Source organism: Lactuca saligna, chromosome 9 (assembly GCF_052625555.1).
Source record: "Lactuca saligna cultivar CGN05327 chromosome 9, ASM5262555v1, whole genome shotgun sequence".
In the NCBI taxonomy this organism is placed as follows: domain Eukaryota; kingdom Viridiplantae; phylum Streptophyta; class Magnoliopsida; order Asterales; family Asteraceae; genus Lactuca; species Lactuca saligna.
In genome coordinates, this window is record NC_136425.1 from 84,454,255 (window position 1) to 84,466,890 (window position 12,636).

A 12,636-nucleotide genomic window follows, 5' to 3' on the forward strand; every position below is an offset into this window, starting at 1 on the left:
GAAACTTCGAAAAATCATAACTTCCTCATACGAAGTCAGATTTTGGCGTTCTTTTTATCGAATTTCTCGGTTTAACGAATACTACGACTTTCATTTAGATTAGTAAGGCTAAAAATTAGTTTATCAAAAACTCACTTTTTACATCATTCGGTGCCGTGCCAGTTTTGTCGCGGATCTTCGGTTGGTCATAACTTCTTCATTATAACTCGGATTTCGACGAGGTTTTCGCCTACGGGTTTCTAACGAGATTCTCTACAACATCAAATAATAAAGTTTTACTTATTTAAAATTTTATATTTTCGCTAAATTTCACTATTTGGCTTTTAATTGGAATCTTATAAGACTTCCAATATTTTCTGAGTGATTCTAATCATAGTTTTACTTCATTTCTAGTAAAAACCATTTGTTAGAACTCAACACTCAATTTAACATAGTATTTCACAATTATATTCATTACGAAACATGATTTCAAAATGTGTATGTTACAAATACCTCCTCCTTTTGAGGATTCGTCCCCGAAATTACATTGATTAAAATAAATTGGGATGTTTTGCTTTTATCTCATTCTTATTCTCTCAAGTATAGTTTGGGCCACGATGGTGTTTCCACTTGATAAGCACATATTTTACTTCTTTATTGCGTAGCTTAGTTGTTCTTTCATTCACGATTTCTTCAGGCTCTTCAACATATCTTAACTTATTATCCAATTTCACCTCGGATAATGGAACTGTCTCATCGTAGATGCTCAAGCATTTGCGCAGATAACTTACATGAAACACATCATGAACACCTACCAAATCTTCAGGAAATTGTAAGCGGTATGCTTGCTTTCCAATTCTCTGGATGATTTTGAAAGGACAAACAAATCTAGGACTCAACTCTCCTTTCTTCCCAAATCGCATAAGGTCTTTCCATGGGGATACCTTCAGCATCACGAAATCACCCACTTGGAATTCTATAGGTCGTCTTCTCTTTTCTGTATAGGATTTCTGTCGATCCTGGGCCGCTTTCATTCTTTCTCGTACGATTTGAATTTTTTGGTGGTGTCTTGAATCATTTTAGGGCCTCCAAGGATCTTCTGTCCTACATCGCGCCAACAGAACGACGTACGACATTTGCGACCATATAATGCTTCATATGGTGGCATTTTGATTGAAGTGTAGTAACTGTTGTTATACAAAAATTCGACAAGCGGTAAGTATTTATCCCAGTTACCACCGAACTCCAAAACACATGCACGAAGCATATCTTCTACTGTTTGGATTGTTCTCTCCGTCTGGCCATCTGTCTGGGGATGATAAGCGGTGCTGAGAGCAAATCGAGATCCCAATTCACGTTGCATACTTGCCCAAAAGTGAGAAGTGAAGCGAGTATCACGATCGGAAATGATCTTTAGTGGCACCCCATGTCTTGCAACAATTTCATCCAAGTATACTTGTGCGTATTTCTCCATTGGAGCCGTTTCACGCATGGCGAGAAAATCTGCACTCTGAGTCAAGTGGTCGACGATTAACCAAATGCTATAATGCTATCTAGCAGTCTTTGGAAATTTGGTAATAAAATCCATGGACAGCTCTTCCCACTTCCATACAGGAACACTAAGACTTTCTGGGGTTCCATAAGGCTTTTGGTGCTCTGTTTTGACTTGTAAGCATACTAAGCATTCCTGTACATATCTTCCAATGTCTCTCTTTAATCCAGGCCACCAATAATCAGCTCTTAGATCATAGTACATTTTACTTCTACCAGGATGTATTGATAGCTTGGACTTATGAGCTTCATCTAAAATCTTCTATCTTAATCAACCAATCTTTGAAATCCATAGCCGATTCTTAAATACTTTTAATCCTCGTGGATCATCAAGTAAAACATCAGCATAATGTACCATTCCTTCCTTCTTCACATTTGTTGGCTTTAAGGCTTCAACTTGCCACTTCTCTAGTTCATCTAGAATTGTGAACTTCACCGTAGTGTGAGTAATAGTATAACACATACTATTACGATAAACTTTCCTGCTAAGTGCATCTGCAACCACATTAGCCTTTCCAGGATGGTACAGGATTTCACAATCATAGTCCTTGATCAGCTCCATGGATCGTTGTTGTCTCATATTCAGAGTTTGCTAACTGAATATATACTTGAGACTTTTGTGGTCGGTAAATAATTGGCATTTCATACCAAAAAGGTAATGTCTCCAAAGTTTTAGGGCATATACTACTGTAGCGAGTTCAAGATCCTGGGTGGGATAATTCTTTTTCATAATCCTTCAGTTGTCTTGAGGCGTAGGCTATCACTTTACCACGCTGCATTAACACACAACCGAGTCCCAATCTTGAAGCATCGCTATACACGGAGAAATCATCATCACCTTCTGTGAGTGATAAGATGGGAGCATGAGTCAAAAGATCATTTAGAGTTGAGAAAGCTTTTTCTTAAGCTTCACTCCATTCGAACTTCACTTCCTTCCGTGTAAGACTTGTGAGAGGTACGGCTATACAAGAAAAGTCTTTAATGAATCTCCGGTAATATTCCGTGAGACCTAAGAAACTTTGGATTTCAGAAGCATTACGGGGTACTTCCCAATTTTGAATGGCTTCGATTTTGATGGGTTCTACAGATACACCGTTACTAGAAATAATATGGCCGAGAAATTAAACTTGACGAAGCCAAAATTTACATTTCGAGAATTTAGCATAAAGTTTCTCCTTTCGAAGAAGTTCTAAGATTTCACAAATATGAACGGCATGATCAGCTTCAGACTTGGAATAGATTAGAATATCTTCAATGCATACGATGAAAGAGTTATCGAGCATTGGGCGGCACACTCAATTCATCATATCCATGAATACGGTAGGGGCATTTGTCAAACCGAATGGCATGACAAGGAATTCGAAATGCCCATAACGAGTACGGAAAGCAGTCTTCGGTACATCTTGCTCTTATACTTTCAACTAATGATAGCCAGATCTCAAATCAATCTTTGAGAAATAGCTAACACCCTGAAGTTGATCGAATAATTCGTCGACGCGAGGTAGTAGGTACTTGTTCTTGATAGTCACCTTATTCAGCTCACGATAATCAATGCACATTCGCATCGATCCATCCTTCTTCTTGACAAACAATACTGGAATACCCCAGGGAGAGGTACTCGGTCGAATAAAGCCTTTGTCAAGTAATTCTGCAGTTGGATCATCATTTCTTTCATCTCGGCTGGTGCAAGATGATAAGGAGTCTTTGCAATCGGAGCAGCACCGGGCACAAGGTCAATTCGGAAGTCTACTTGTCTGTCCGGAGGAAGTCCAGGCAGATCATCGGGGAAAACAGCGGGATATTCGTTAACAATGGGAATATCATTTACAATTTTATTCTCCTTTCTTGAGATGTCAACTGTATAGGCCAGATAGATAGGACAACCTTTCGATATGAATTTACGAGCTTTGAAGAAAGAGATTATTTTTAAGATCCTTTGTTCATCGTAGACATGAATAGGATCTTTCCCTTCAATAGGAATGCGTACCATCTTTTCATCACACAAGAGTTCTACATGGTTCTTTGACAACCAATCCATGCCGAGAATAATATCCAAATTAGGCAAGGAGATAAGGATTTGGTTAGCAAGAAAATTATAGCCTTCAATTTCTATGACACAATCCCTATAGATTTTATCAGCAAGTAATGATATATTTCCTGCAGTATCTACGTGAAATGGTTGCGCGAGTGCATAGGAAACAGTTTGAATAGAATACGCAAATTCATAAGATACGAAAGAATCTGAGGCACCAGAATCAAATAAGATGTGAGCAGGTCTAGAGTTGACAAAAAATGTACCCGTCACGCATTCGGTTCCTCACGTGCTTCTTCTGCGGTAATCTGGAATGCACGACCCTTAGCTTTTGGCACCTCCTCCTTTTTAGCTGGAGTACTCTTCGGTTGTTAGACAGGGACTTGACTTCTCACTGGTTGTTGAATAGATGCTTGACTTCCCGTCACTTGGCTGGTAAGAGTAGGGCAAAAACACTTCTTATGGCCAGTAATACCACATGCATAAAGAGTTACATCCTTCCTTGGGTAAGTTGGCTTTATATGACCTGTTTCTCCACACCCATAACAGACAATGATTTCCTTATCTATTTTGCATTGACCTGGATGATTCCTTCCACAAACCCGATAAGAAGGCGATTGAATAGAAAAATATTGTGACCTACCACAGCCACGAAAAGCACTCTGAGATTGTGCTTGCTTTCTAGGATCAGTTCGAATAGATTGAGCTGGTGGAATAGTGGAAGCAGGAGTAGTTCTTTTAGTACGTGGATGCTTTGGAATAGTAAGAGTGGCACCACATATTTCTAAGTCATGCTCACACCTTCGAGCATACTCAACAACTTTATCGAATGACAAAACATTCCGGTTGACAACGAAATCATGGATTTCATGTCGTAGTCCCTCCATGAATAACTAAATTTTCTTGTCTTCAGTTGGAATATACTTTGTAGCAAATCTTGATCTTTGATTAAACTGAGTTTCATACTCATTCACAGTCATTCCTCCTTGTTTAAGCTCGAGGAATACCTTTTCCAATCTTCTCCTCATATCTAGAGGACAATCCTTCTCTAGAACACGAGTATTGAACAACTCCCAGGATAAGTTCTCCTGGTCACATCCATCGAGAGCTTCATATGTTGCTTCCCACCAGACTAAGGCTTCTCGAATGAGCATTGCAGAAGCATATATAACCTTGTCTTCATCATCCACATGAGAAACACGAAATACTTTCTTGGTGTTCTTGTAACATCCGGATTTTTACCAGGTATAATGTAAGTTTAATTGTGTTGTTTTGTAAGAGGGACTCGGCGAGTCAGGGCTCAGACTCGCCGAGTAGGGACGCGGGTTTGAGTGAAGGTGCGCGCTTGGACTCGGCGAGTCCAGGGCATGGACTCGGCGAGTCTGCGCTGTGTTAAGAAACCCTAAATCCCCGGGTTTGTGGCCTATTTAAGGGGCCTTATGGCCGTCATTTGCGCTCATCCAACCCCCAGAGTGTGTCCCTAGAGTTCTTGAGCGTTTGGTGAAGGATTGAGAGCAAATCTTGACCTTGTGAGTGTTGTTTAGCAAGAAGAAGGAGGCTCTAGGCAAAAGGAGGCAAAGGAGGTTGCCATTTCGTGGATTTGGAGCTTGGATCATCACTTTAGAGGTAATATTTCGGACCATTTCCTGTTTGGTGAACTTGATGCAAGTTAGGGTTAAATATGATCATTTATGGGGTGATTTGGTGCCCTTTTTGTTCCCTCTTTGAGTTGAGACCATGGATCTGGATCCATAGAGGTCCAGGGGGCCTCACTCATCAAGCTTTATGGGTAAAAATGGAGTCCTTGGCCTTGTGTTGAAGTAATAGAGTCAAAATCATCATTTGTGATCATGTAGAGGTTATTCATGCATCAAGACTGGGACTTTACGTGCTAAGTAAGCATGGGGGGACTGGATCTATGGATTAGTGGACTGGATCTGGCCTTTAGAGCAAGATTGAGTTAGTGCATGGCATGGACTCGCCGAGTCCGAAGAACAGACTCGGCGAGTAGCTTGAATGTTACACGACCACTCAGCGAGTGGCCTCGCCGAGTTGGGATGAGTGAACCCAGTGGGTCAAGGGGGAGTCAGGATGGACAGGTGGACCGAGTCAAACCGGACTCGCCGAGTCGTTCTGGAGACTCGGCGAGTTGAGTCGTGGTGGCCCCACAACTCGTGCCAGGTGGAGCTCGTCGAGTTGGGAAGGGATGCTCGACGTGTCAAGAGAGAGTTTCAGGGAAATTGGTGATTTCGCTCAGACTCGCCGAGTCGCTATAGTGCACTCGCCGAGTCCGGTCAAGTTGATCGTTGACCAGCGTTGACCTAGATTGTCCTGTTATGGTATGGTTAACCCTAGTTGGGAAAGTGTTAATTAGAGATATATTGTGCTATAGGGGAGACTTCAGCTCGGCAGATCGAGTGTTTAGCAATTTCAGGGTTACGGTTTACCGAGACACACGAGGTGAGTCTTCTCACTATACTTTACCTTGAGTAGGTAACCAGAGTTATGTGATAGAATATTTGTATGCGATGTATGTTATGTGTTGTACTGCATTACTTTTATGTGTTTGATGCTGTGCATGTTTACAGAGCTAGAACCGGAAGGTTCACAGAGTTAGAACCTGAGGGTTCACAGAGTTGGGTGCACGGACCCACAGAGTTATAGCCTCGAGTGGCTAATATGTGTTACATGTAGTATTTTGGGAAACTCACTAAGCCTTGTGCTTACAGTGTTGATGTTATTGTTTCAGGTACTAGTGACGACCGTGGGAAGGCGCCGGCTTGATCCGTACACACACGTTAGGAGCTTGACATTTTGATCTTGGGATTTTGCAATGTATTGTTGAACAATTTAAAAGGGGTTGTTTTTATGAATATTGATGGAACTATGTTTTTATAAAATCAAAAATTTTGTTTGAAAAATTGAGTGTTACAAATTGGTATCAGAGCCTTGGTTTGAGGGATTCGGGTACACCTTCGGGGGTATTTGAACTCAAACTGAGGAAATGAAGAGATATTTTCAAAATAAAAAAAAAAAAAAAAAAAAAAAAACCAAAATTTTCTAAGAGTAAAGGGTTTCCAGGAAGAGACGTGTGTACGATCAGTCAGCGCCCGAACGGTGAATTCCCAAAATATCTTTTGTTGTGTAGTAACTATTATGGTGATGTGTATGCATGCTAGAATAGGCTAGGTATTGCTGATAGGGCTAGAGCGGCCTGTTTTGTGATGCCTTAGCTTAGGGAATGGTGAGCTGCTATGAGACGCTGAGAGTAGTTAGGTAGCAGCTAGGGTTTGTGTGAGATCTGTTCAGAGAGATTTAAGTATAATAGAGTACTTGGGGACTGGGATCCGAAGAGGACGATTTGGAGTGTGTACTGAGACGGTGTGGACAGTAGTATTGGGCCCGTACTACTAAAAGCACCGGAGCGGTACACAATTCAAATAAGAATCTGGGGATGCCAAGAATCAAGGAGGGGTGGATTGTTGAATGTAAGAGTATTCGAGTAAACTCTAATTATCGCATGTTGTGTTTCAGAGGTTGATCATGGTAAGGACACGACACATGCCGGAGGATGCCGGGTCTAGTGATGAGGACATTCGGCAGATCATTCATGAGGAGGTGGCTGCGGTCATCAGAGCCGAGATACCGGAGATGTTCGGGTCTATTAAGACCGCTTTGATTGAGACATTTGACGAGTGCTATGCCGCTCTTTCCGAGGCTGCGGTCGCAGCAGCTACCGCAGCGATTGCTGCGGCGAGACCCCAGGGAGGTGATGCGACGTTGTTCAGGGAGTTCAGCAACACCAAGCCGCCAGAGTTTGATGGTACGCAGGACCCGGTGGCAGCTATGAGGTGGATATCTGATATGGAGGGATGCTTCTTCACTTGCTCGTCCCCTGAGCATTTGAAGGTTCGGTTCGCATTGAACCAGCTTCGCTTGGGAGCGAAGGACTGGTGGAAGTTTGTGTCTACGCATTTCACACCGACTGAGCTTTCGGCAGTGACCTGGGAGAGGTTCACTTCCATGTTCCGGGATGAGTATGTTCCTCAGGTGGAGAGGGAACGTCTGGCGCAGGAGTTTCTGACCCTCAAGCAGGGTACCGAGTCGGTTACAGCGATTACGAGGATGTTCCAGGAGAGGGCGATGTTTTGCCCAAAGCACGTGTCCACCGAGCAGGCACGTATGAGCCGTTATCTGAACATTTTGAGGCGGGATATTCGGGAGTTCGCTGCGAACTCCTCGTACCGGACATTTGCCGAGCTTCAGGCAAATGCTCGGAAGAGGGAGATTGAGCTTGAGACTCAGGCCAGGGAGGAGGCGGAGTCTATGGGGAGGGATCGGCGACCGGCACAGTCCCAGCCGGCAGCCAAGCGGGCCAAGCCCGCTGATCCCAGACCTGGGAGTCAGAAGGGCCGCACTTGTGGAAGTGCGGCAAGGGTCACGATGGCGCCTGTCGGGCAGGGTCTTGCTACAAATGTGGCAAGGAGGGGCACATGGCTAAGGACTGCCCCAAGGGATTTGCAGTGTGCTTCCACTGCAACCAGACTGGACACCGGAAGGCGGAGTGTCCGCTGCTGCGCGGAGCATCTCAGGGGTCTGCTCCCGCCGCCATCAGAGCTACTGCTGCAGAGAGTCGGCCCGTGAAGGCCGAGGCACCGAGGGCTCGGGGGAGAGCCTTCCAGCTGACTGCGGAAGAGGTCCGCGCCGCGCCCGACGTTGTGGCTGGTATGTTTCCTTTTCATTATTGTTTATGGTGTTGGGATATTATGCTTATATCATGCTATGCTTAGGTACCTTCCTTGTGAATTCTGTACCTGCTTTAGTGTTATTTGACTCGGGTGCGAGTCGATCTTTTGTATCCCTGGCATTTAGTCAGCATATCAGTGTTAGTCATGGAGTATTGAGTCGGCCTCTGCGGGTTTCCATAGCCGCCGACAGGGTGATTTGTGCTACGGAGGTCTTCCGGGGATGTGTATTGGAGATATTCGGGGTCGAGTTTCCGATCGACCTGATTCCGATTGCGATGGGTGATGTTTGTGTTATAGTGGGCATGGATTGGTTGAGCCGATTCGGTGCGGTTATCGATTGCGAGCGACAGCTGGTAACTATACGAGATCCTAGTGGGGGAGTTCTTTCAGTGTACGGCGAGGGTACACGTTCTGGATCAGCCTTTTGTTCGGCTGCTAGGGCGAGGCAGTGTTTACAGTGGGGCTGTAAGGGTTATGTAGCGTATGTGATGGATACGCGAGTGATCTCCGAGAGACCAAGCTCTGTAGAGGAAGTTCCGGTGGTGCAGGAGTTTCCTGATGTATTTCCCGAAGAGTTACCAGGAGTGCCTCCCGCGAGGCAAGTGGAGTTTGGCATCGATTTGGTTCCGGGGGTCGCACCTATTGCTAAGGTGCCATATCGCCTTGCGCCTCCAGAGATGCAGGAGTTATCCTCGCAACTTCAGGAGTTGCTGGGGAAGGGGTTTATTCGGCCGAGTAGCTCGCCATGGGGAGCACCCATCTTGTTTGTGAAGAAGAAGGATGGCTCGCATCGCATGTGTATTGATTACCGGGAATTGAATAAGCTGACGGTCAAGAACCGTTACCCGCTGCCGAGGATCGACGATTTATTCGATCAGCTACAGGGAGCATCTTGGTTCTCCAAGATTGATCTGAGGTCGGGCTATCATCAGGTGAGAGTGCGGGACGAGGACGTCCAGAAGACAGCATTCAGGACACGTTATGGGCATTATGAGTTTGTGGTGATGCCTTTCGGGCTCACTAATGCCCCGGCTGTGTTCATGGACCTCATGAACAGGGTATGTCGGCCGATGTTGGATCGGTCGGTGATTGTTTTCATTGATGATATTCTGGTATATTCGAGATCTAGTGAGCAGCACGAGGAGCATCTGAGGGAGGTGCTTGGGGTTTTGAGAGCGGAGAAGCTTTACGCAAAGTTCTCCAAGTGCGATTTCTGGTTACGGGAGGTCCAATTTCTGGGACATCTCGTTAAACAGAAGGGGATATTGGTCGATCCGGCCAAGGTTGACGCAGTGATGAGGTGGGAGGTGCCGAGGTCACCTTCTGAGATACGGAGTTTTCTCGGGTTGGCAGGGTATTATCGGAGATTTATTAAGGATTTCTCCAAGATTGCGGTTCCACTCACCAGATTGACCCGGAAGGGGGTGACATTTGCATGGGGTCCCGAGCAGCAGACCTCCTTTGAGACGCTTCGCCAAAGGTTGTATGAAGCTCCAGTATTAGCCCTTCCGGAAGGCATGGAAGGTTTTGTGGTATTCTGTGATGCGTCGATCCTAGGATTGGGAGCGGTATTGATGCAGAAGGGTCATGTGATAGCTTATGCATCAAGGCAGTTGAAGCCTCACGAGACGAGGTACCCCACTCATGATTTGGAATTGGGGGCAGTGGTGTTTGCCCTCAAGATTTGGCGGCACTACTTGTATGGGGTTCGATGTACGATTTACACGGACCATAAGAGTTTGAAGTACTTGATGGATCAGCCTAACCTAAATATGCGGCAGAGGAGATGGTTAGATGTGGTCAAGGACTATGATTGTGAGATCTTGTACCACCCGGGCAAGGCTAATGTGGTAGCCGACGCGTTGAGCCGCAGGGCGGAGAGCACTCCCCTGCGAGATGTATGTTTGAGATTGACCGTGATAGCTCCAGTTCTGGACGCCATTCGTGGGGCTCAGGCCGAGGCCGTGCGTCCGGAGATGCAGAAGAGAGAGCGGGTTGCTGGGTTGGTTTCTGAGTTTGTATCGGATGGTCGAGGCCTTATGACTTATCATGGCAGGATCTGGGTACCGTTTGTGGGCGGTACACGTGCTACATTGATGGAGGAGGCTCATAGATCGAAATTTTCGATCCACCCCGGGGCCACGAAGATGTATTTGGACCTAAGGAAGGAGTATTGGTGGCCCTGTATGAAGAGGGATGTAGCATGGTTTGTCGAGAGGTGTTTGACCTGTCGAAGGGTAAAGGCCGAACACCAGAGACCGCATGGCAAGTTGCAGCCATTGGAGGTTCCCGAGTGGAAGTGGGAACAGATCACTATGGACTTTATCACCAAATTGCCGAGGACTGCCAGAGGAGTTGATGCAATTTGGGTGATCGTGGATAGGTTGACAAAGAGCGCTCACTTTCTTGCCATCAGTGAGAGTTCTTCAGCGGAGAAGTTGGCGGAGGTTTACGTGAGGGAGGTTGTATCTCGGCATGGGGTGCCGATCTCGATTGTTTCAGACCGCGATGTGCGGTTCACTTCCCGTTTTTGGAAGAAATTTCATGAGGAGTTGGGTACTAAGCTGCATTTTAGTACCGCATACCACCCCCAGACCGACGGTCAGAGTGAGCGGACGATACAGACACTCGAGGACATGCTTCAAGCTTGTGTTCTGGACTTTGGGGGTAGTTGGGACACGTATTTGCCTTTGGCGGAGTTTTCCTACAATAACAGCTATCATTCGAGCATTGGTATGCCACCTTTCGAGCTGTTGTATGGTAGGAGGTGTCGGACCCCCATATGTTGGGGAGAGGTTGGGCAAAGGGTAATGGGCAATACAGAGATCGTGAATCAGACGTCAGAGCAGATACAGCTGGTCAGGCAGAGGTTATTGACCGCTCAGAGCCGACAGAAGAGTTACGCGGATAGACGCCGGTCCAAGCTGGAATTTCAGGTCGGCGACTTTGTTCTCCTGAAGGTCTCTCCTTGGAAAGGAGTGATCCGGTTCAGGAAGAGGGGCAAATTGGGGCCCCGGTTTATAGGCCCGTTTCGTGTGATTGCCAGGGTAGGCCGGGTAGCCTATCGACTGGAGTTGCCAGCAGAGTTGGGGCAGATTCACAACACTTTCCATGTATCGCAGTTGAGGAAATGTATAGCCGATGAGTCGGCAGTGGTTCCACTTGAGGATATTCAGGTTGATGCGAGCCTGAATTATGCGGAGAGACCAGTGGCTATTAGGGATCGGAAGATCAAGGTTTTGAGGAACAAGGAGGTACCTCTGGTACTGGTTCAGTGGCAACATCGGAAGGGATCAGAGATGACCTGGGAGCCGAAGGATATGATGCGGGAGCAGCATCCGGAGCTGTTTTAGAGCGAGACTTCGAGGGCGAAGTCCAGTTCTAGTGGGGGAGAATTGTAACATCCGGATTTTTACCAGGTATAATGTAAGTTTAATTGTGTTGTTTTGTAAGAGGGACTCGGCGAGTCAGGGCTCAGACTCGCCGAGTAGGGACGCGGGTTTGAGTGAAGGTGCGCGCTTGGACTCGGCGGGTCCAGGGCATGGACTCGGCGAGTCTGCGCTGTGTTAAGAAACCCTAAATCCCCGGGTTTGTGGCCTATTTAAGGGGCCTTATGGCCGTCATTTGCGCTCATCCAACCCCCAGAGTGTGTCCCTAGAGTTCTTGAGCGTTTGGTGAAGGATTGAGAGCAAATCTTGACCTTGTGAGTGTTGTTTAGCAAGAAGAAGGAGGCTCTAGGCAAAAGGAGGCAAAGGAGGTTGCCATTTCGTGGATTTGGAGCTTGGATCATCACTTTAGAGGTAATATTTCGGACCATTTCCTGTTTGGTGAACTTGATGCAAGTTAGGGTTAAATATGATCATTTATGGGGTGATTTGGTGCCCTTTTTGTTCCCTCTTTGAGTTGAGACCATGGATCTGGATCCATAGAGGTCCAGGGGGCCTCACTCATCAAGCTTTATGGGTAAAAATGGAGTCCTTGGCCTTATGTTGAAGTAATAGAGTCAAAATCATCATTTGTGATCATGTAGAGGTTATTCATGCATCAAGACTGGGACTTTACGTGCTAAGTAAGCATGGGGGGACTGGATCTATGGATTAGTGGACTGGATCTGGCCTTTAGAGCAAGATTGAGTTAGTGCATGGCATGGACTCGCCGAGTCCGAAGAACAGACTCGGCGAGTAGCTTGAATGTTACACGACCACTCAGCGAGTGGCCTCGCCGAGTTGGGATGAGTGAACCCAGTGGGTCAAGGGGGAGTCAGGATGGACAGGTGGACCGAGTCAAACCGGACTCGCCGAGTCGTTCTGGAGACTCGGCGATTTG